The sequence below is a fragment of the Sphaerodactylus townsendi genome, linkage group LG05 (assembly GCF_021028975.2).
Source record: "Sphaerodactylus townsendi isolate TG3544 linkage group LG05, MPM_Stown_v2.3, whole genome shotgun sequence".
NCBI lineage: Eukaryota > Metazoa > Chordata > Lepidosauria > Squamata > Sphaerodactylidae > Sphaerodactylus > Sphaerodactylus townsendi.
Window position 1 is genome coordinate 13,072,553 of NC_059429.1, and position 21,139 is coordinate 13,093,691.

A 21,139-nucleotide genomic window follows, 5' to 3' on the forward strand; every position below is an offset into this window, starting at 1 on the left:
AAGAATGGGATTTCAAAACAGTTGCATACAAGGATGGTTCATTTTGTCTGCACGGTTTGACACCGGAAGAGAGAAACTACTCAGTTCTGGCTTAAGAGAGTCAGTCTCCTTTTCCAACCTTTGGAGAGGGGGGGACCCAAGGCTAGAAGTTATCCGCTTACTATCAGGCAAGCCGGGGGGGGGGGGGGGGGCAGAAATTATCCGAAATAAAATGGTGCTTAGAAATAACACAGAGGGAAGAAAGCGGAAGGGGACCACACTGGAGGCAGTTCGATTCAAAATGGCCAACGAGGACTTGAGCCATTCACTGATTGGCGGTTCACTAGACGTTAAACAGGCAACAGGTGAGCGCTGGAGCCGGAAAGCAGGATAGGCAAGCAGGGAGGCTTAAAATTCACGGGAAAGGATGGAGCGATTCACGGAGAGGCGGGAGACGAAACGCATCTGGGGAGGAATGGCTTGGAGGAAAGTGGAGAGAAGAATTCTCATTCCCCCGGGAGACTGGGACGTTCTTAGCAAAGTCCTCTCTCGAAGAAGCAAATTGTGAAATAAATAAAAATGAACTGTGTGTACCACAGGCGTCAAACTCGCGGCCCTCCAGATGTCATGGACTACAGTTCCCATCCACCCCCCCCCCCCCCCACCCCCCCCCCCCCCCACCCCCCCCCCCCCCCCCCCCCCCCCCCCCCCCCCCCCCCCCCCCCCCACCCCCCCCCCCCCCCCCCCCCCCCCCCCCCCACCCCCCCCCACCCACCCCCCCCCCCACCGCCCACCCACCACCCGCCCCCCCCCCCCCCCCCGCCCACCCCAACCCCCCCCCCCCACCCCCCCCCCCACTCTTTCCCCCCACCCCCCCCCCCATCTCCACCCCCCCTCCCCCCCCCCATCCCCCCCCCCCCCACACCCCCCCCCCCCCACCCCCCCCCCCCCCCACCCCCCCCCCCCCCCACCCCCCCCCCCCCCCACCCCCCCCCCCCCCCACCCCCCCCCCCCCCCACCCCCCCCCCCCCCCACCCCCCCCCCCCCCCACCCCCCCCCCCCCCCACCCCCCCCCCCCCCCACCCCCCCCCCCCCCCACCCCCCCCCCCCCCCACCCCCCCCCCCCCCCACCCCCCCCCCCCCCCACCCCCCCCCCCCCCCACCCCCCCCCCCCCCCACCCCCCCCCCCCCCCACCCCCCCCCCCCCCCACCCCCCCCCCCCCCCACCCCCCCCCCCCCCCACCCCCCCCCCCCCCCACCCCCCCCCCCCCCCACCCCCCCCCCCCCCCACCCCCCCCCCCCCCCACCCCCCCCCCCCCCCACCCCCCCCCCCCCCCACCCCCCCCCCCCCCCACCCCCCCCCCCCCCCACCCCCCCCCCCCCCCACCCCCCCCCCCCCCCACCCCCCCCCCCCCCCACCCCCCCCCCCCCCCACCCCCCCCCCCCCCCACCCCCCCCCCCCCCCACCCCCCCCCCCCCCCACCCCCCCCCCCCCCCACCCCCCCCCCCCCCCACCCCCCCCCCCCCCCACCCCCCCCCCCCCCCACCCCCCCCCCCCCCCACCCCCCCCCCCCCCCACCCCCCCCCCCCCCCACCCCCCCCCCCCCCCACCCCCCCCCCCCCCCACCCCCCCCCCCCCCCACCCCCCCCCCCCCCCACCCCCCCCCCCCCCCACCCCCCCCCCCCCCCACCCCCCCCCCCCCCCACCCCCCCCCCCCCCCACCCCCCCCCCCCCCCACCCCCCCCCCCCCCCACCCCCCCCCCCCCCCACCCCCCCCCCCCCCCACCCCCCCCCCCCCCCACCCCCCCCCCCCCCCACCCCCCCCCCCCCCCACCCCCCCCCCCCCCCACCCCCCCCCCCCCCCACCCCCCCCCCCCCCCACCCCCCCCCCCCCCCACCCCCCCCCCCCCCCACCCCCCCCCCCCCCCACCCCCCCCCCCCCCCACCCCCCCCCCCCCCCACCCCCCCCCCCCCCCACCCCCCCCCCCCCCCACCCCCCCCCCCCCCCACCCCCCCCCCCCCCCACCCCCCCCCCCCCCCACCCCCCCCCCCCCCCACCCCCCCCCCCCCCCACCCCCCCCCCCCCCCACCCCCCCCCCCCCCCACCCCCCCCCCCCCCCACCCCCCCCCCCCCCCACCCCCCCCCCCCCCCACCCCCCCCCCCCCCCACCCCCCCCCCCCCCCACCCCCCCCCCCCCCCACCCCCCCCCCCCCCCACCCCCCCCCCCCCCCACCCCCCCCCCCCCCCACCCCCCCCCCCCCCCACCCCCCCCCCCCCCCACCCCCCCCCCCCCCCACCCCCCCCCCCCCCCACCCCCCCCCCCCCCCACCCCCCCCCCCCCCCACCCCCCCCCCCCCCCACCCCCCCCCCCCCCCACCCCCCCCCCCCCCCACCCCCCCCCCCCCCCACCCCCCCCCCCCCCCACCCCCCCCCCCCCCCACCCCCCCCCCCCCCCACCCCCCCCCCCCCCCACCCCCCCCCCCCCCCACCCCCCCCCCCCCCCACCCCCCCCCCCCCCCACCCCCCCCCCCCCCCACCCCCCCCCCCCCCCACCCCCCCCCCCCCCCACCCCCCCCCCCCCCCACCCCCCCCCCCCCCCACCCCCCCCCCCCCCCACCCCCCCCCCCCCCCACCCCCCCCCCCCCCCACCCCCCCCCCCCCCCACCCCCCCCCCCCCCCACCCCCCCCCCCCCCCACCCCCCCCCCCCCCCACCCCCCCCCCCCCCCACCCCCCCCCCCCCCCACCCCCCCCCCCCCCCACCCCCCCCCCCCCCCACCCCCCCCCCCCCCCACCCCCCCCCCCCCCCACCCCCCCCCCCCCCCACCCCCCCCCCCCCCCACCCCCCCCCCCCCCCACCCCCCCCCCCCCCCACCCCCCCCCCCCCCCACCCCCCCCCCCCCCCACCCCCCCCCCCCCCCACCCCCCCCCCCCCCCACCCCCCCCCCCCCCCACCCCCCCCCCCCCCCACCCCCCCCCCCCCCCACCCCCCCCCCCCCCCACCCCCCCCCCCCCCCACCCCCCCCCCCCCCCACCCCCCCCCCCCCCCACCCCCCCCCCCCCCCACCCCCCCCCCCCCCCACCCCCCCCCCCCCCCACCCCCCCCCCCCCCCACCCCCCCCCCCCCCCACCCCCCCCCCCCCCCACCCCCCCCCCCCCCCACCCCCCCCCCCCCCCACCCCCCCCCCCCCCCACCCCCCCCCCCCCCCACCCCCCCCCCCCCCCACCCCCCCCCCCCCCCACCCCCCCCCCCCCCCACCCCCCCCCCCCCCCACCCCCCCCCCCCCCCACCCCCCCCCCCCCCCACCCCCCCCCCCCCCCACCCCCCCCCCCCCCCACCCCCCCCCCCCCCCACCCCCCCCCCCCCCCACCCCCCCCCCCCCCCACCCCCCCCCCCCCCCACCCCCCCCCCCCCCCACCCCCCCCCCCCCCCACCCCCCCCCCCCCCCACCCCCCCCCCCCCCCACCCCCCCCCCCCCCCACCCCCCCCCCCCCCCACCCCCCCCCCCCCCCACCCCCCCCCCCCCCCACCCCCCCCCCCCCCCACCCCCCCCCCCCCCCACCCCCCCCCCCCCCCACCCCCCCCCCCCCCCACCCCCCCCCCCCCCCACCCCCCCCCCCCCCCACCCCCCCCCCCCCCCACCCCCCCCCCCCCCCACCCCCCCCCCCCCCCACCCCCCCCCCCCCCCACCCCCCCCCCCCCCCACCCCCCCCCCCCCCCACCCCCCCCCCCCCCCACCCCCCCCCCCCCCCACCCCCCCCCCCCCCCACCCCCCCCCCCCCCCACCCCCCCCCCCCCCCACCCCCCCCCCCCCCCACCCCCCCCCCCCCCCACCCCCCCCCCCCCCCACCCCCCCCCCCCCCCACCCCCCCCCCCCCCCACCCCCCCCCCCCCCCACCCCCCCCCCCCCCCACCCCCCCCCCCCCCCACCCCCCCCCCCCCCCACCCCCCCCCCCCCCCACCCCCCCCCCCCCCCACCCCCCCCCCCCCCCACCCCCCCCCCCCCCCACCCCCCCCCCCCCCCACCCCCCCCCCCCCCCACCCCCCCCCCCCCCCACCCCCCCCCCCCCCCACCCCCCCCCCCCCCCACCCCCCCCCCCCCCCACCCCCCCCCCCCCCCACCCCCCCCCCCCCCCACCCCCCCCCCCCCCCACCCCCCCCCCCCCCCACCCCCCCCCCCCCCCACCCCCCCCCCCCCCCACCCCCCCCCCCCCCCACCCCCCCCCCCCCCCACCCCCCCCCCCCCCCACCCCCCCCCCCCCCCACCCCCCCCCCCCCCCACCCCCCCCCCCCCCCACCCCCCCCCCCCCCCACCCCCCCCCCCCCCCACCCCCCCCCCCCCCCACCCCCCCCCCCCCCCACCCCCCCCCCCCCCCACCCCCCCCCCCCCCCACCCCCCCCCCCCCCCACCCCCCCCCCCCCCCACCCCCCCCCCCCCCCACCCCCCCCCCCCCCCACCCCCCCCCCCCCCCACCCCCCCCCCCCCCCACCCCCCCCCCCCCCCACCCCCCCCCCCCCCCACCCCCCCCCCCCCCCACCCCCCCCCCCCCCCACCCCCCCCCCCCCCCACCCCCCCCCCCCCCCACCCCCCCCCCCCCCCACCCCCCCCCCCCCCCACCCCCCCCCCCCCCCACCCCCCCCCCCCCCCACCCCCCCCCCCCCCCACCCCCCCCCCCCCCCACCCCCCCCCCCCCCCACCCCCCCCCCCCCCCACCCCCCCCCCCCCCCACCCCCCCCCCCCCCCACCCCCCCCCCCCCCCACCCCCCCCCCCCCCCACCCCCCCCCCCCCCCACCCCCCCCCCCCCCCACCCCCCCCCCCCCCCACCCCCCCCCCCCCCCACCCCCCCCCCCCCCCACCCCCCCCCCCCCCCACCCCCCCCCCCCCCCACCCCCCCCCCCCCCCACCCCCCCCCCCCCCCACCCCCCCCCCCCCCCACCCCCCCCCCCCCCCACCCCCCCCCCCCCCCACCCCCCCCCCCCCCCACCCCCCCCCCCCCCCACCCCCCCCCCCCCCCACCCCCCCCCCCCCCCACCCCCCCCCCCCCCCACCCCCCCCCCCCCCCACCCCCCCCCCCCCCCACCCCCCCCCCCCCCCACCCCCCCCCCCCCCCACCCCCCCCCCCCCCCACCCCCCCCCCCCCCCACCCCCCCCCCCCCCCACCCCCCCCCCCCCCCACCCCCCCCCCCCCCCACCCCCCCCCCCCCCCACCCCCCCCCCCCCCCACCCCCCCCCCCCCCCACCCCCCCCCCCCCCCACCCCCCCCCCCCCCCACCCCCCCCCCCCCCCACCCCCCCCCCCCCCCACCCCCCCCCCCCCCCACCCCCCCCCCCCCCCACCCCCCCCCCCCCCCACCCCCCCCCCCCCCCACCCCCCCCCCCCCCCACCCCCCCCCCCCCCCACCCCCCCCCCCCCCCACCCCCCCCCCCCCCCACCCCCCCCCCCCCCCACCCCCCCCCCCCCCCACCCCCCCCCCCCCCCACCCCCCCCCCCCCCCACCCCCCCCCCCCCCCACCCCCCCCCCCCCCCACCCCCCCCCCCCCCCACCCCCCCCCCCCCCCACCCCCCCCCCCCCCCACCCCCCCCCCCCCCCACCCCCCCCCCCCCCCACCCCCCCCCCCCCCCACCCCCCCCCCCCCCCACCCCCCCCCCCCCCCACCCCCCCCCCCCCCCACCCCCCCCCCCCCCCACCCCCCCCCCCCCCCACCCCCCCCCCCCCCCACCCCCCCCCCCCCCCACCCCCCCCCCCCCCCACCCCCCCCCCCCCCCACCCCCCCCCCCCCCCACCCCCCCCCCCCCCCACCCCCCCCCCCCCCCACCCCCCCCCCCCCCCACCCCCCCCCCCCCCCACCCCCCCCCCCCCCCACCCCCCCCCCCCCCCACCCCCCCCCCCCCCCACCCCCCCCCCCCCCCACCCCCCCCCCCCCCCACCCCCCCCCCCCCCCACCCCCCCCCCCCCCCACCCCCCCCCCCCCCCACCCCCCCCCCCCCCCACCCCCCCCCCCCCCCACCCCCCCCCCCCCCCACCCCCCCCCCCCCCCACCCCCCCCCCCCCCCACCCCCCCCCCCCCCCACCCCCCCCCCCCCCCACCCCCCCCCCCCCCCACCCCCCCCCCCCCCCACCCCCCCCCCCCCCCACCCCCCCCCCCCCCCACCCCCCCCCCCCCCCACCCCCCCCCCCCCCCACCCCCCCCCCCCCCCACCCCCCCCCCCCCCCACCCCCCCCCCCCCCCACCCCCCCCCCCCCCCACCCCCCCCCCCCCCCACCCCCCCCCCCCCCCACCCCCCCCCCCCCCCACCCCCCCCCCCCCCCACCCCCCCCCCCCCCCACCCCCCCCCCCCCCCACCCCCCCCCCCCCCCACCCCCCCCCCCCCCCACCCCCCCCCCCCCCCACCCCCCCCCCCCCCCACCCCCCCCCCCCCCCACCCCCCCCCCCCCCCACCCCCCCCCCCCCCCACCCCCCCCCCCCCCCACCCCCCCCCCCCCCCACCCCCCCCCCCCCCCACCCCCCCCCCCCCCCACCCCCCCCCCCCCCCACCCCCCCCCCCCCCCACCCCCCCCCCCCCCCACCCCCCCCCCCCCCCACCCCCCCCCCCCCCCACCCCCCCCCCCCCCCACCCCCCCCCCCCCCCACCCCCCCCCCCCCCCACCCCCCCCCCCCCCCACCCCCCCCCCCCCCCACCCCCCCCCCCCCCCACCCCCCCCCCCCCCCACCCCCCCCCCCCCCCACCCCCCCCCCCCCCCACCCCCCCCCCCCCCCACCCCCCCCCCCCCCCACCCCCCCCCCCCCCCACCCCCCCCCCCCCCCACCCCCCCCCCCCCCCACCCCCCCCCCCCCCCACCCCCCCCCCCCCCCACCCCCCCCCCCCCCCACCCCCCCCCCCCCCCACCCCCCCCCCCCCCCACCCCCCCCCCCCCCCACCCCCCCCCCCCCCCACCCCCCCCCCCCCCCACCCCCCCCCCCCCCCACCCCCCCCCCCCCCCACCCCCCCCCCCCCCCACCCCCCCCCCCCCCCACCCCCCCCCCCCCCCACCCCCCCCCCCCCCCACCCCCCCCCCCCCCCACCCCCCCCCCCCCCCACCCCCCCCCCCCCCCACCCCCCCCCCCCCCCACCCCCCCCCCCCCCCACCCCCCCCCCCCCCCACCCCCCCCCCCCCCCACCCCCCCCCCCCCCCACCCCCCCCCCCCCCCACCCCCCCCCCCCCCCACCCCCCCCCCCCCCCACCCCCCCCCCCCCCCACCCCCCCCCCCCCCCACCCCCCCCCCCCCCCACCCCCCCCCCCCCCCACCCCCCCCCCCCCCCACCCCCCCCCCCCCCCACCCCCCCCCCCCCCCACCCCCCCCCCCCCCCACCCCCCCCCCCCCCCACCCCCCCCCCCCCCCACCCCCCCCCCCCCCCACCCCCCCCCCCCCCCACCCCCCCCCCCCCCCACCCCCCCCCCCCCCCACCCCCCCCCCCCCCCACCCCCCCCCCCCCCCACCCCCCCCCCCCCCCACCCCCCCCCCCCCCCACCCCCCCCCCCCCCCACCCCCCCCCCCCCCCACCCCCCCCCCCCCCCACCCCCCCCCCCCCCCACCCCCCCCCCCCCCCACCCCCCCCCCCCCCCACCCCCCCCCCCCCCCACCCCCCCCCCCCCCCACCCCCCCCCCCCCCCACCCCCCCCCCCCCCCACCCCCCCCCCCCCCCACCCCCCCCCCCCCCCACCCCCCCCCCCCCCCACCCCCCCCCCCCCCCACCCCCCCCCCCCCCCACCCCCCCCCCCCCCCACCCCCCCCCCCCCCCACCCCCCCCCCCCCCCACCCCCCCCCCCCCCCACCCCCCCCCCCCCCCACCCCCCCCCCCCCCCACCCCCCCCCCCCCCCACCCCCCCCCCCCCCCACCCCCCCCCCCCCCCACCCCCCCCCCCCCCCACCCCCCCCCCCCCCCACCCCCCCCCCCCCCCACCCCCCCCCCCCCCCACCCCCCCCCCCCCCCACCCCCCCCCCCCCCCACCCCCCCCCCCCCCCACCCCCCCCCCCCCCCACCCCCCCCCCCCCCCACCCCCCCCCCCCCCCACCCCCCCCCCCCCCCACCCCCCCCCCCCCCCACCCCCCCCCCCCCCCACCCCCCCCCCCCCCCACCCCCCCCCCCCCCCACCCCCCCCCCCCCCCACCCCCCCCCCCCCCCACCCCCCCCCCCCCCCACCCCCCCCCCCCCCCACCCCCCCCCCCCCCCACCCCCCCCCCCCCCCACCCCCCCCCCCCCCCACCCCCCCCCCCCCCCACCCCCCCCCCCCCCCACCCCCCCCCCCCCCCACCCCCCCCCCCCCCCACCCCCCCCCCCCCCCACCCCCCCCCCCCCCCACCCCCCCCCCCCCCCACCCCCCCCCCCCCCCACCCCCCCCCCCCCCCACCCCCCCCCCCCCCCACCCCCCCCCCCCCCCACCCCCCCCCCCCCCCACCCCCCCCCCCCCCCACCCCCCCCCCCCCCCACCCCCCCCCCCCCCCACCCCCCCCCCCCCCCACCCCCCCCCCCCCCCACCCCCCCCCCCCCCCACCCCCCCCCCCCCCCACCCCCCCCCCCCCCCACCCCCCCCCCCCCCCACCCCCCCCCCCCCCCACCCCCCCCCCCCCCCACCCCCCCCCCCCCCCACCCCCCCCCCCCCCCACCCCCCCCCCCCCCCACCCCCCCCCCCCCCCACCCCCCCCCCCCCCCACCCCCCCCCCCCCCCACCCCCCCCCCCCCCCACCCCCCCCCCCCCCCACCCCCCCCCCCCCCCACCCCCCCCCCCCCCCACCCCCCCCCCCCCCCACCCCCCCCCCCCCCCACCCCCCCCCCCCCCCACCCCCCCCCCCCCCCACCCCCCCCCCCCCCCACCCCCCCCCCCCCCCACCCCCCCCCCCCCCCACCCCCCCCCCCCCCCACCCCCCCCCCCCCCCACCCCCCCCCCCCCCCACCCCCCCCCCCCCCCACCCCCCCCCCCCCCCACCCCCCCCCCCCCCCACCCCCCCCCCCCCCCACCCCCCCCCCCCCCCACCCCCCCCCCCCCCCACCCCCCCCCCCCCCCACCCCCCCCCCCCCCCACCCCCCCCCCCCCCCACCCCCCCCCCCCCCCACCCCCCCCCCCCCCCACCCCCCCCCCCCCCCACCCCCCCCCCCCCCCACCCCCCCCCCCCCCCACCCCCCCCCCCCCCCACCCCCCCCCCCCCCCACCCCCCCCCCCCCCCACCCCCCCCCCCCCCCACCCCCCCCCCCCCCCACCCCCCCCCCCCCCCACCCCCCCCCCCCCCCACCCCCCCCCCCCCCCACCCCCCCCCCCCCCCACCCCCCCCCCCCCCCACCCCCCCCCCCCCCCACCCCCCCCCCCCCCCACCCCCCCCCCCCCCCACCCCCCCCCCCCCCCACCCCCCCCCCCCCCCACCCCCCCCCCCCCCCACCCCCCCCCCCCCCCACCCCCCCCCCCCCCCACCCCCCCCCCCCCCCACCCCCCCCCCCCCCCACCCCCCCCCCCCCCCACCCCCCCCCCCCCCCACCCCCCCCCCCCCCCACCCCCCCCCCCCCCCACCCCCCCCCCCCCCCACCCCCCCCCCCCCCCACCCCCCCCCCCCCCCACCCCCCCCCCCCCCCACCCCCCCCCCCCCCCACCCCCCCCCCCCCCCACCCCCCCCCCCCCCCACCCCCCCCCCCCCCCACCCCCCCCCCCCCCCACCCCCCCCCCCCCCCACCCCCCCCCCCCCCCACCCCCCCCCCCCCCCACCCCCCCCCCCCCCCACCCCCCCCCCCCCCCACCCCCCCCCCCCCCCACCCCCCCCCCCCCCCACCCCCCCCCCCCCCCACCCCCCCCCCCCCCCACCCCCCCCCCCCCCCACCCCCCCCCCCCCCCACCCCCCCCCCCCCCCACCCCCCCCCCCCCCCACCCCCCCCCCCCCCCACCCCCCCCCCCCCCCACCCCCCCCCCCCCCCACCCCCCCCCCCCCCCACCCCCCCCCCCCCCCACCCCCCCCCCCCCCCACCCCCCCCCCCCCCCACCCCCCCCCCCCCCCACCCCCCCCCCCCCCCACCCCCCCCCCCCCCCACCCCCCCCCCCCCCCACCCCCCCCCCCCCCCACCCCCCCCCCCCCCCACCCCCCCCCCCCCCCACCCCCCCCCCCCCCCACCCCCCCCCCCCCCCACCCCCCCCCCCCCCCACCCCCCCCCCCCCCCACCCCCCCCCCCCCCCACCCCCCCCCCCCCCCACCCCCCCCCCCCCCCACCCCCCCCCCCCCCCACCCCCCCCCCCCCCCACCCCCCCCCCCCCCCACCCCCCCCCCCCCCCACCCCCCCCCCCCCCCACCCCCCCCCCCCCCCACCCCCCCCCCCCCCCACCCCCCCCCCCCCCCACCCCCCCCCCCCCCCACCCCCCCCCCCCCCCACCCCCCCCCCCCCCCACCCCCCCCCCCCCCCACCCCCCCCCCCCCCCACCCCCCCCCCCCCCCACCCCCCCCCCCCCCCACCCCCCCCCCCCCCCACCCCCCCCCCCCCCCACCCCCCCCCCCCCCCACCCCCCCCCCCCCCCACCCCCCCCCCCCCCCACCCCCCCCCCCCCCCACCCCCCCCCCCCCCCACCCCCCCCCCCCCCCACCCCCCCCCCCCCCCACCCCCCCCCCCCCCCACCCCCCCCCCCCCCCACCCCCCCCCCCCCCCACCCCCCCCCCCCCCCACCCCCCCCCCCCCCCACCCCCCCCCCCCCCCACCCCCCCCCCCCCCCACCCCCCCCCCCCCCCACCCCCCCCCCCCCCCACCCCCCCCCCCCCCCACCCCCCCCCCCCCCCACCCCCCCCCCCCCCCACCCCCCCCCCCCCCCACCCCCCCCCCCCCCCACCCCCCCCCCCCCCCACCCCCCCCCCCCCCCACCCCCCCCCCCCCCCACCCCCCCCCCCCCCCACCCCCCCCCCCCCCCACCCCCCCCCCCCCCCACCCCCCCCCCCCCCCACCCCCCCCCCCCCCCACCCCCCCCCCCCCCCACCCCCCCCCCCCCCCACCCCCCCCCCCCCCCACCCCCCCCCCCCCCCACCCCCCCCCCCCCCCACCCCCCCCCCCCCCCACCCCCCCCCCCCCCCACCCCCCCCCCCCCCCACCCCCCCCCCCCCCCACCCCCCCCCCCCCCCACCCCCCCCCCCCCCCACCCCCCCCCCCCCCCACCCCCCCCCCCCCCCACCCCCCCCCCCCCCCACCCCCCCCCCCCCCCACCCCCCCCCCCCCCCACCCCCCCCCCCCCCCACCCCCCCCCCCCCCCACCCCCCCCCCCCCCCACCCCCCCCCCCCCCCACCCCCCCCCCCCCCCACCCCCCCCCCCCCCCACCCCCCCCCCCCCCCACCCCCCCCCCCCCCCACCCCCCCCCCCCCCCACCCCCCCCCCCCCCCACCCCCCCCCCCCCCCACCCCCCCCCCCCCCCACCCCCCCCCCCCCCCACCCCCCCCCCCCCCCACCCCCCCCCCCCCCCACCCCCCCCCCCCCCCACCCCCCCCCCCCCCCACCCCCCCCCCCCCCCACCCCCCCCCCCCCCCACCCCCCCCCCCCCCCACCCCCCCCCCCCCCCACCCCCCCCCCCCCCCACCCCCCCCCCCCCCCACCCCCCCCCCCCCCCACCCCCCCCCCCCCCCACCCCCCCCCCCCCCCACCCCCCCCCCCCCCCACCCCCCCCCCCCCCCACCCCCCCCCCCCCCCACCCCCCCCCCCCCCCACCCCCCCCCCCCCCCACCCCCCCCCCCCCCCACCCCCCCCCCCCCCCACCCCCCCCCCCCCCCACCCCCCCCCCCCCCCACCCCCCCCCCCCCCCACCCCCCCCCCCCCCCACCCCCCCCCCCCCCCACCCCCCCCCCCCCCCACCCCCCCCCCCCCCCACCCCCCCCCCCCCCCACCCCCCCCCCCCCCCACCCCCCCCCCCCCCCACCCCCCCCCCCCCCCACCCCCCCCCCCCCCCACCCCCCCCCCCCCCCACCCCCCCCCCCCCCCACCCCCCCCCCCCCCCACCCCCCCCCCCCCCCACCCCCCCCCCCCCCCACCCCCCCCCCCCCCCACCCCCCCCCCCCCCCACCCCCCCCCCCCCCCACCCCCCCCCCCCCCCACCCCCCCCCCCCCCCACCCCCCCCCCCCCCCACCCCCCCCCCCCCCCACCCCCCCCCCCCCCCACCCCCCCCCCCCCCCACCCCCCCCCCCCCCCACCCCCCCCCCCCCCCACCCCCCCCCCCCCCCACCCCCCCCCCCCCCCACCCCCCCCCCCCCCCACCCCCCCCCCCCCCCACCCCCCCCCCCCCCCACCCCCCCCCCCCCCCACCCCCCCCCCCCCCCACCCCCCCCCCCCCCCACCCCCCCCCCCCCCCACCCCCCCCCCCCCCCACCCCCCCCCCCCCCCACCCCCCCCCCCCCCCACCCCCCCCCCCCCCCACCCCCCCCCCCCCCCACCCCCCCCCCCCCCCACCCCCCCCCCCCCCCACCCCCCCCCCCCCCCACCCCCCCCCCCCCCCACCCCCCCCCCCCCCCACCCCCCCCCCCCCCCACCCCCCCCCCCCCCCACCCCCCCCCCCCCCCACCCCCCCCCCCCCCCACCCCCCCCCCCCCCCACCCCCCCCCCCCCCCACCCCCCCCCCCCCCCACCCCCCCCCCCCCCCACCCCCCCCCCCCCCCACCCCCCCCCCCCCCCACCCCCCCCCCCCCCCACCCCCCCCCCCCCCCACCCCCCCCCCCCCCCACCCCCCCCCCCCCCCACCCCCCCCCCCCCCCACCCCCCCCCCCCCCCACCCCCCCCCCCCCCCACCCCCCCCCCCCCCCACCCCCCCCCCCCCCCACCCCCCCCCCCCCCCACCCCCCCCCCCCCCCACCCCCCCCCCCCCCCACCCCCCCCCCCCCCCACCCCCCCCCCCCCCCACCCCCCCCCCCCCCCACCCCCCCCCCCCCCCACCCCCCCCCCCCCCCACCCCCCCCCCCCCCCACCCCCCCCCCCCCCCACCCCCCCCCCCCCCCACCCCCCCCCCCCCCCACCCCCCCCCCCCCCCACCCCCCCCCCCCCCCACCCCCCCCCCCCCCCACCCCCCCCCCCCCCCACCCCCCCCCCCCCCCACCCCCCCCCCCCCCCACCCCCCCCCCCCCCCACCCCCCCCCCCCCCCACCCCCCCCCCCCCCCACCCCCCCCCCCCCCCACCCCCCCCCCCCCCCACCCCCCCCCCCCCCCACCCCCCCCCCCCCCCACCCCCCCCCCCCCCCACCCCCCCCCCCCCCCACCCCCCCCCCCCCCCACCCCCCCCCCCCCCCACCCCCCCCCCCCCCCACCCCCCCCCCCCCCCACCCCCCCCCCCCCCCACCCCCCCCCCCCCCCACCCCCCCCCCCCCCCACCCCCCCCCCCCCCCACCCCCCCCCCCCCCCACCCCCCCCCCCCCCCACCCCCCCCCCCCCCCACCCCCCCCCCCCCCCACCCCCCCCCCCCCCCACCCCCCCCCCCCCCCACCCCCCCCCCCCCCCACCCCCCCCCCCCCCCACCCCCCCCCCCCCCCACCCCCCCCCCCCCCCACCCCCCCCCCCCCCCACCCCCCCCCCCCCCCACCCCCCCCCCCCCCCACCCCCCCCCCCCCCCACCCCCCCCCCCCCCCACCCCCCCCCCCCCCCACCCCCCCCCCCCCCCACCCCCCCCCCCCCCCACCCCCCCCCCCCCCCACCCCCCCCCCCCCCCACCCCCCCCCCCCCCCACCCCCCCCCCCCCCCACCCCCCCCCCCCCCCACCCCCCCCCCCCCCCACCCCCCCCCCCCCCCACCCCCCCCCCCCCCCACCCCCCCCCCCCCCCACCCCCCCCCCCCCCCACCCCCCCCCCCCCCCACCCCCCCCCCCCCCCACCCCCCCCCCCCCCCACCCCCCCCCCCCCCCACCCCCCCCCCCCCCCACCCCCCCCCCCCCCCACCCCCCCCCCCCCCCACCCCCCCCCCCCCCCACCCCCCCCCCCCCCCACCCCCCCCCCCCCCCACCCCCCCCCCCCCCCACCCCCCCCCCCCCCCACCCCCCCCCCCCCCCACCCCCCCCCCCCCCCACCCCCCCCCCCCCCCACCCCCCCCCCCCCCCACCCCCCCCCCCCCCCACCCCCCCCCCCCCCCACCCCCCCCCCCCCCCACCCCCCCCCCCCCCCACCCCCCCCCCCCCCCACCCCCCCCCCCCCCCACCCCCCCCCCCCCCCACCCCCCCCCCCCCCCACCCCCCCCCCCCCCCACCCCCCCCCCCCCCCACCCCCCCCCCCCCCCACCCCCCCCCCCCCCCACCCCCCCCCCCCCCCACCCCCCCCCCCCCCCACCCCCCCCCCCCCCCACCCCCCCCCCCCCCCACCCCCCCCCCCCCCCACCCCCCCCCCCCCCCACCCCCCCCCCCCCCCACCCCCCCCCCCCCCCACCCCCCCCCCCCCCCACCCCCCCCCCCCCCCACCCCCCCCCCCCCCCACCCCCCCCCCCCCCCACCCCCCCCCCCCCCCACCCCCCCCCCCCCCCACCCCCCCCCCCCCCCACCCCCCCCCCCCCCCACCCCCCCCCCCCCCCACCCCCCCCCCCCCCCACCCCCCCCCCCCCCCACCCCCCCCCCCCCCCACCCCCCCCCCCCCCCACCCCCCCCCCCCCCCACCCCCCCCCCCCCCCACCCCCCCCCCCCCCCACCCCCCCCCCCCCCCACCCCCCCCCCCCCCCACCCCCCCCCCCCCCCACCCCCCCCCCCCCCCACCCCCCCCCCCCCCCACCCCCCCCCCCCCCCACCCCCCCCCCCCCCCACCCCCCCCCCCCCCCACCCCCCCCCCCCCCCACCCCCCCCCCCCCCCACCCCCCCCCCCCCCCACCCCCCCCCCCCCCCACCCCCCCCCCCCCCCACCCCCCCCCCCCCCCACCCCCCCCCCCCCCCACCCCCCCCCCCCCCCACCCCCCCCCCCCCCCACCCCCCCCCCCCCCCACCCCCCCCCCCCCCCACCCCCCCCCCCCCCCACCCCCCCCCCCCCCCACCCCCCCCCCCCCCCACCCCCCCCCCCCCCCACCCCCCCCCCCCCCCACCCCCCCCCCCCCCCACCCCCCCCCCCCCCCACCCCCCCCCCCCCCCACCCCCCCCCCCCCCCACCCCCCCCCCCCCCCACCCCCCCCCCCCCCCACCCCCCCCCCCCCCCACCCCCCCCCCCCCCCACCCCCCCCCCCCCCCACCCCCCCCCCCCCCCACCCCCCCCCCCCCCCACCCCCCCCCCCCCCCACCCCCCCCCCCCCCCACCCCCCCCCCCCCCCACCCCCCCCCCCCCCCACCCCCCCCCCCCCCCACCCCCCCCCCCCCCCACCCCCCCCCCCCCCCACCCCCCCCCCCCCCCACCCCCCCCCCCCCCCACCCCCCCCCCCCCCCACCCCCCCCCCCCCCCACCCCCCCCCCCCCCCACCCCCCCCCCCCCCCACCCCCCCCCCCCCCCACCCCCCCCCCCCCCCACCCCCCCCCCCCCCCACCCCCCCCCCCCCCCACCCCCCCCCCCCCCCACCCCCCCCCCCCCCCACCCCCCCCCCCCCCCACCCCCCCCCCCCCCCACCCCCCCCCCCCCCCACCCCCCCCCCCCCCCACCCCCCCCCCCCCCCACCCCCCCCCCCCCCCACCCCCCCCCCCCCCCACCCCCCCCCCCCCCCACCCCCCCCCCCCCCCACCCCCCCCCCCCCCCACCCCCCCCCCCCCCCACCCCCCCCCCCCCCCACCCCCCCCCCCCCCCACCCCCCCCCCCCCCCACCCCCCCCCCCCCCCACCCCCCCCCCCCCCCACCCCCCCCCCCCCCCACCCCCCCCCCCCCCCACCCCCCCCCCCCCCCACCCCCCCCCCCCCCCACCCCCCCCCCCCCCCACCCCCCCCCCCCCCCACCCCCCCCCCCCCCCACCCCCCCCCCCCCCCACCCCCCCCCCCCCCCACCCCCCCCCCCCCCCACCCCCCCCCCCCCCCACCCCCCCCCCCCCCCACCCCCCCCCCCCCCCACCCCCCCCCCCCCCCACCCCCCCCCCCCCCCACCCCCCCCCCCCCCCACCCCCCCCCCCCCCCACCCCCCCCCCCCCCCACCCCCCCCCCCCCCCACCCCCCCCCCCCCCCACCCCCCCCCCCCCCCACCCCCCCCCCCCCCCACCCCCCCCCCCCCCCACCCCCCCCCCCCCCCACCCCCCCCCCCCCCCACCCCCCCCCCCCCCCACCCCCCCCCCCCCCCACCCCCCCCCCCCCCCACCCCCCCCCCCCCCCACCCCCCCCCCCCCCCACCCCCCCCCCCCCCCACCCCCCCCCCCCCCCACCCCCCCCCCCCCCCACCCCCCCCCCCCCCCACCCCCCCCCCCCCCCACCCCCCCCCCCCCCCACCCCCCCCCCCCCCCACCCCCCCCCCCCCCCACCCCCCCCCCCCCCCACCCCCCCCCCCCCCCACCCCCCCCCCCCCCCACCCCCCCCCCCCCCCACCCCCCCCCCCCCCCACCCCCCCCCCCCCCCACCCCCCCCCCCCCCCACCCCCCCCCCCCCCCACCCCCCCCCCCCCCCACCCCCCCCCCCCCCCACCCCCCCCCCCCCCCACCCCCCCCCCCCCCCACCCCCCCCCCCCCCCACCCCCCCCCCCCCCCACCCCCCCCCCCCCCCACCCCCCCCCCCCCCCACCCCCCCCCCCCCCCACCCCCCCCCCCCCCCACCCCCCCCCCCCCCCACCCCCCCCCCCCCCCACCCCCCCCCCCCCCCACCCCCCCCCCCCCCCACCCCCCCCCCCCCCCACCCCCCCCCCCCCCCACCCCCCCCCCCCCCCACCCCCCCCCCCCCCCACCCCCCCCCCCCCCCACCCCCCCCCCCCCCCACCCCCCCCCCCCCCCACCCCCCCCCCCCCCCACCCCCCCCCCCCCCCACCCCCCCCCCCCCCCACCCCCCCCCCCCCCCACCCCCCCCCCCCCCCACCCCCCCCCCCCCCCACCCCCCCCCCCCCCCACCCCCCCCCCCCCCCACCCCCCCCCCCCCCCACCCCCCCCCCCCCCCACCCCCCCCCCCCCCCACCCCCCCCCCCCCCCACCCCCCCCCCCCCCCACCCCCCCCCCCCCCCACCCCCCCCCCCCCCCACCCCCCCCCCCCCCCACCCCCCCCCCCCCCCACCCCCCCCCCCCCCCACCCCCCCCCCCCCCCACCCCCCCCCCCCCCCACCCCCCCCCCCCCCCACCCCCCCCCCCCCCCACCCCCCCCCCCCCCCACCCCCCCCCCCCCCCACCCCCCCCCCCCCCCACCCCCCCCCCCCCCCACCCCCCCCCCCCCCCACCCCCCCCCCCCCCCACCCCCCCCCCCCCCCACCCCCCCCCCCCCCCACCCCCCCCCCCCCCCACCCCCCCCCCCCCCCACCCCCCCCCCCCCCCACCCCCCCCCCCCCCCACCCCCCCCCCCCCCCACCCCCCCCCCCCCCCACCCCCCCCCCCCCCCACCCCCCCCCCCCCCCACCCCCCCCCCCCCCCACCCCCCCCCCCCCCCACCCCCCCCCCCCCCCACCCCCCCCCCCCCCCACCCCCCCCCCCCCCCACCCCCCCCCCCCCCCACCCCCCCCCCCCCCCACCCCCCCCCCCCCCCACCCCCCCCCCCCCCCACCCCCCCCCCCCCCCACCCCCCCCCCCCCCCACCCCCCCCCCCCCCCACCCCCCCCCCCCCCCACCCCCCCCCCCCCCCACCCCCCCCCCCCCCCACCCCCCCCCCCCCCCACCCCCCCCCCCCCCCACCCCCCCCCCCCCCCACCCCCCCCCCCCCCCACCCCCCCCCCCCCCCACCCCCCCCCCCCCCCACCCCCCCCCCCCCCCACCCCCCCCCCCCCCCACCCCCCCCCCCCCCCACCCCCCCCCCCCCCCACCCCCCCCCCCCCCCACCCCCCCCCCCCCCCACCCCCCCCCCCCCCCACCCCCCCCCCCCCCCACCCCCCCCCCCCCCCACCCCCCCCCCCCCCCACCCCCCCCCCCCCCCACCCCCCCCCCCCCCCACCCCCCCCCCCCCCCACCCCCCCCCCCCCCCACCCCCCCCCCCCCCCACCCCCCCCCCCCCCCACCCCCCCCCCCCCCCACCCCCCCCCCCCCCCACCCCCCCCCCCCCCCACCCCCCCCCCCCCCCACCCCCCCCCCCCCCCACCCCCCCCCCCCCCCACCCCCCCCCCCCCCCACCCCCCCCCCCCCCCACCCCCCCCCCCCCCCACCCCCCCCCCCCCCCACCCCCCCCCCCCCCCACCCCCCCCCCCCCCCACCCCCCCCCCCCCCCACCCCCCCCCCCCCCCACCCCCCCCCCCCCCCACCCCCCCCCCCCCCCACCCCCCCCCCCCCCCACCCCCCCCCCCCCCCACCCCCCCCCCCCCCCACCCCCCCCCCCCCCCACCCCCCCCCCCCCCCACCCCCCCCCCCCCCCACCCCCCCCCCCCCCCACCCCCCCCCCCCCCCACCCCCCCCCCCCCCCACCCCCCCCCCCCCCCACCCCCCCCCCCCCCCACCCCCCCCCCCCCCCACCCCCCCCCCCCCCCACCCCCCCCCCCCCCCACCCCCCCCCCCCCCCACCCCCCCCCCCCCCCACCCCCCCCCCCCCCCACCCCCCCCCCCCCCCACCCCCCCCCCCCCCCACCCCCCCCCCCCCCCACCCCCCCCCCCCCCCACCCCCCCCCCCCCCCACCCCCCCCCCCCCCCACCCCCCCCCCCCCCCACCCCCCCCCCCCCCCACCCCCCCCCCCCCCCACCCCCCCCCCCCCCCACCCCCCCCCCCCCCCACCCCCCCCCCCCCCCACCCCCCCCCCCCCCCACCCCCCCCCCCCCCCACCCCCCCCCCCCCCCACCCCCCCCCCCCCCCACCCCCCCCCCCCCCCACCCCCCCCCCCCCCCACCCCCCCCCCCCCCCACCCCCCCCCCCCCCCACCCCCCCCCCCCCCCACCCCCCCCCCCCCCCACCCCCCCCCCCCCCCACCCCCCCCCCCCCCCACCCCCCCCCCCCCCCACCCCCCCCCCCCCCCACCCCCCCCCCCCCCCACCCCCCCCCCCCCCCACCCCCCCCCCCCCCCACCCCCCCCCCCCCCCACCCCCCCCCCCCCCCACCCCCCCCCCCCCCCACCCCCCCCCCCCCCCACCCCCCCCCCCCCCCACCCCCCCCCCCCCCCACCCCCCCCCCCCCCCACCCCCCCCCCCCCCCACCCCCCCCCCCCCCCACCCCCCCCCCCCCCCACCCCCCCCCCCCCCCACCCCCCCCCCCCCCCACCCCCCCCCCCCCCCACCCCCCCCCCCCCCCACCCCCCCCCCCCCCCACCCCCCCCCCCCCCCACCCCCCCCCCCCCCCACCCCCCCCCCCCCCCACCCCCCCCCCCCCCCACCCCCCCCCCCCCCCACCCCCCCCCCCCCCCACCCCCCCCCCCCCCCACCCCCCCCCCCCCCCACCCCCCCCCCCCCCCACCCCCCCCCCCCCCCACCCCCCCCCCCCCCCACCCCCCCCCCCCCCCACCCCCCCCCCCCCCCACCCCCCCCCCCCCCCACCCCCCCCCCCCCCCACCCCCCCCCCCCCCCACCCCCCCCCCCCCCCACCCCCCCCCCCCCCCACCCCCCCCCCCCCCCACCCCCCCCCCCCCCCACCCCCCCCCCCCCCCACCCCCCCCCCCCCCCACCCCCCCCCCCCCCCACCCCCCCCCCCCCCCACCCCCCCCCCCCCCCACCCCCCCCCCCCCCCACCCCCCCCCCCCCCCACCCCCCCCCCCCCCCACCCCCCCCCCCCCCCACCCCCCCCCCCCCCCACCCCCCCCCCCCCCCACCCCCCCCCCCCCCCACCCCCCCCCCCCCCCACCCCCCCCCCCCCCCACCCCCCCCCCCCCCCACCCCCCCCCCCCCCCACCCCCCCCCCCCCCCACCCCCCCCCCCCCCCACCCCCCCCCCCCCCCACCCCCCCCCCCCCCCACCCCCCCCCCCCCCCACCCCCCCCCCCCCCCACCCCCCCCCCCCCCCACCCCCCCCCCCCCCCACCCCCCCCCCCCCCCACCCCCCCCCCCCCCCACCCCCCCCCCCCCCCACCCCCCCCCCCCCCCACCCCCCCCCCCCCCCACCCCCCCCCCCCCCCACCCCCCCCCCCCCCCACCCCCCCCCCCCCCCACCCCCCCCCCCCCCCACCCCCCCCCCCCCCCACCCCCCCCCCCCCCCACCCCCCCCCCCCCCCACCCCCCCCCCCCCCCACCCCCCCCCCCCCCCACCCCCCCCCCCCCCCACCCCCCCCCCCCCCCACCCCCCCCCCCCCCCACCCCCCCCCCCCCCCACCCCCCCCCCCCCCCACCCCCCCCCCCCCCCACCCCCCCCCCCCCCCACCCCCCCCCCCCCCCACCCCCCCCCCCCCCCACCCCCCCCCCCCCCCACCCCCCCCCCCCCCCACCCCCCCCCCCCCCCACCCCCCCCCCCCCCCACCCCCCCCCCCCCCCACCCCCCCCCCCCCCCACCCCCCCCCCCCCCCACCCCCCCCCCCCCCCACCCCCCCCCCCCCCCACCCCCCCCCCCCCCCACCCCCCCCCCCCCCCACCCCCCCCCCCCCCCACCCCCCCCCCCCCCCACCCCCCCCCCCCCCCACCCCCCCCCCCCCCCACCCCCCCCCCCCCCCACCCCCCCCCCCCCCCACCCCCCCCCCCCCCCACCCCCCCCCCCCCCCACCCCCCCCCCCCCCCACCCCCCCCCCCCCCCACCCCCCCCCCCCCCCACCCCCCCCCCCCCCCACCCCCCCCCCCCCCCACCCCCCCCCCCCCCCACCCCCCCCCCCCCCCACCCCCCCCCCCCCCCACCCCCCCCCCCCCCCACCCCCCCCCCCCCCCACCCCCCCCCCCCCCCACCCCCCCCCCCCCCCACCCCCCCCCCCCCCCACCCCCCCCCCCCCCCACCCCCCCCCCCCCCCACCCCCCCCCCCCCCCACCCCCCCCCCCCCCCACCCCCCCCCCCCCCCACCCCCCCCCCCCCCCACCCCCCCCCCCCCCCACCCCCCCCCCCCCCCACCCCCCCCCCCCCCCACCCCCCCCCCCCCCCACCCCCCCCCCCCCCCACCCCCCCCCCCCCCCACCCCCCCCCCCCCCCACCCCCCCCCCCCCCCACCCCCCCCCCCCCCCACCCCCCCCCCCCCCCACCCCCCCCCCCCCCCACCCCCCCCCCCCCCCACCCCCCCCCCCCCC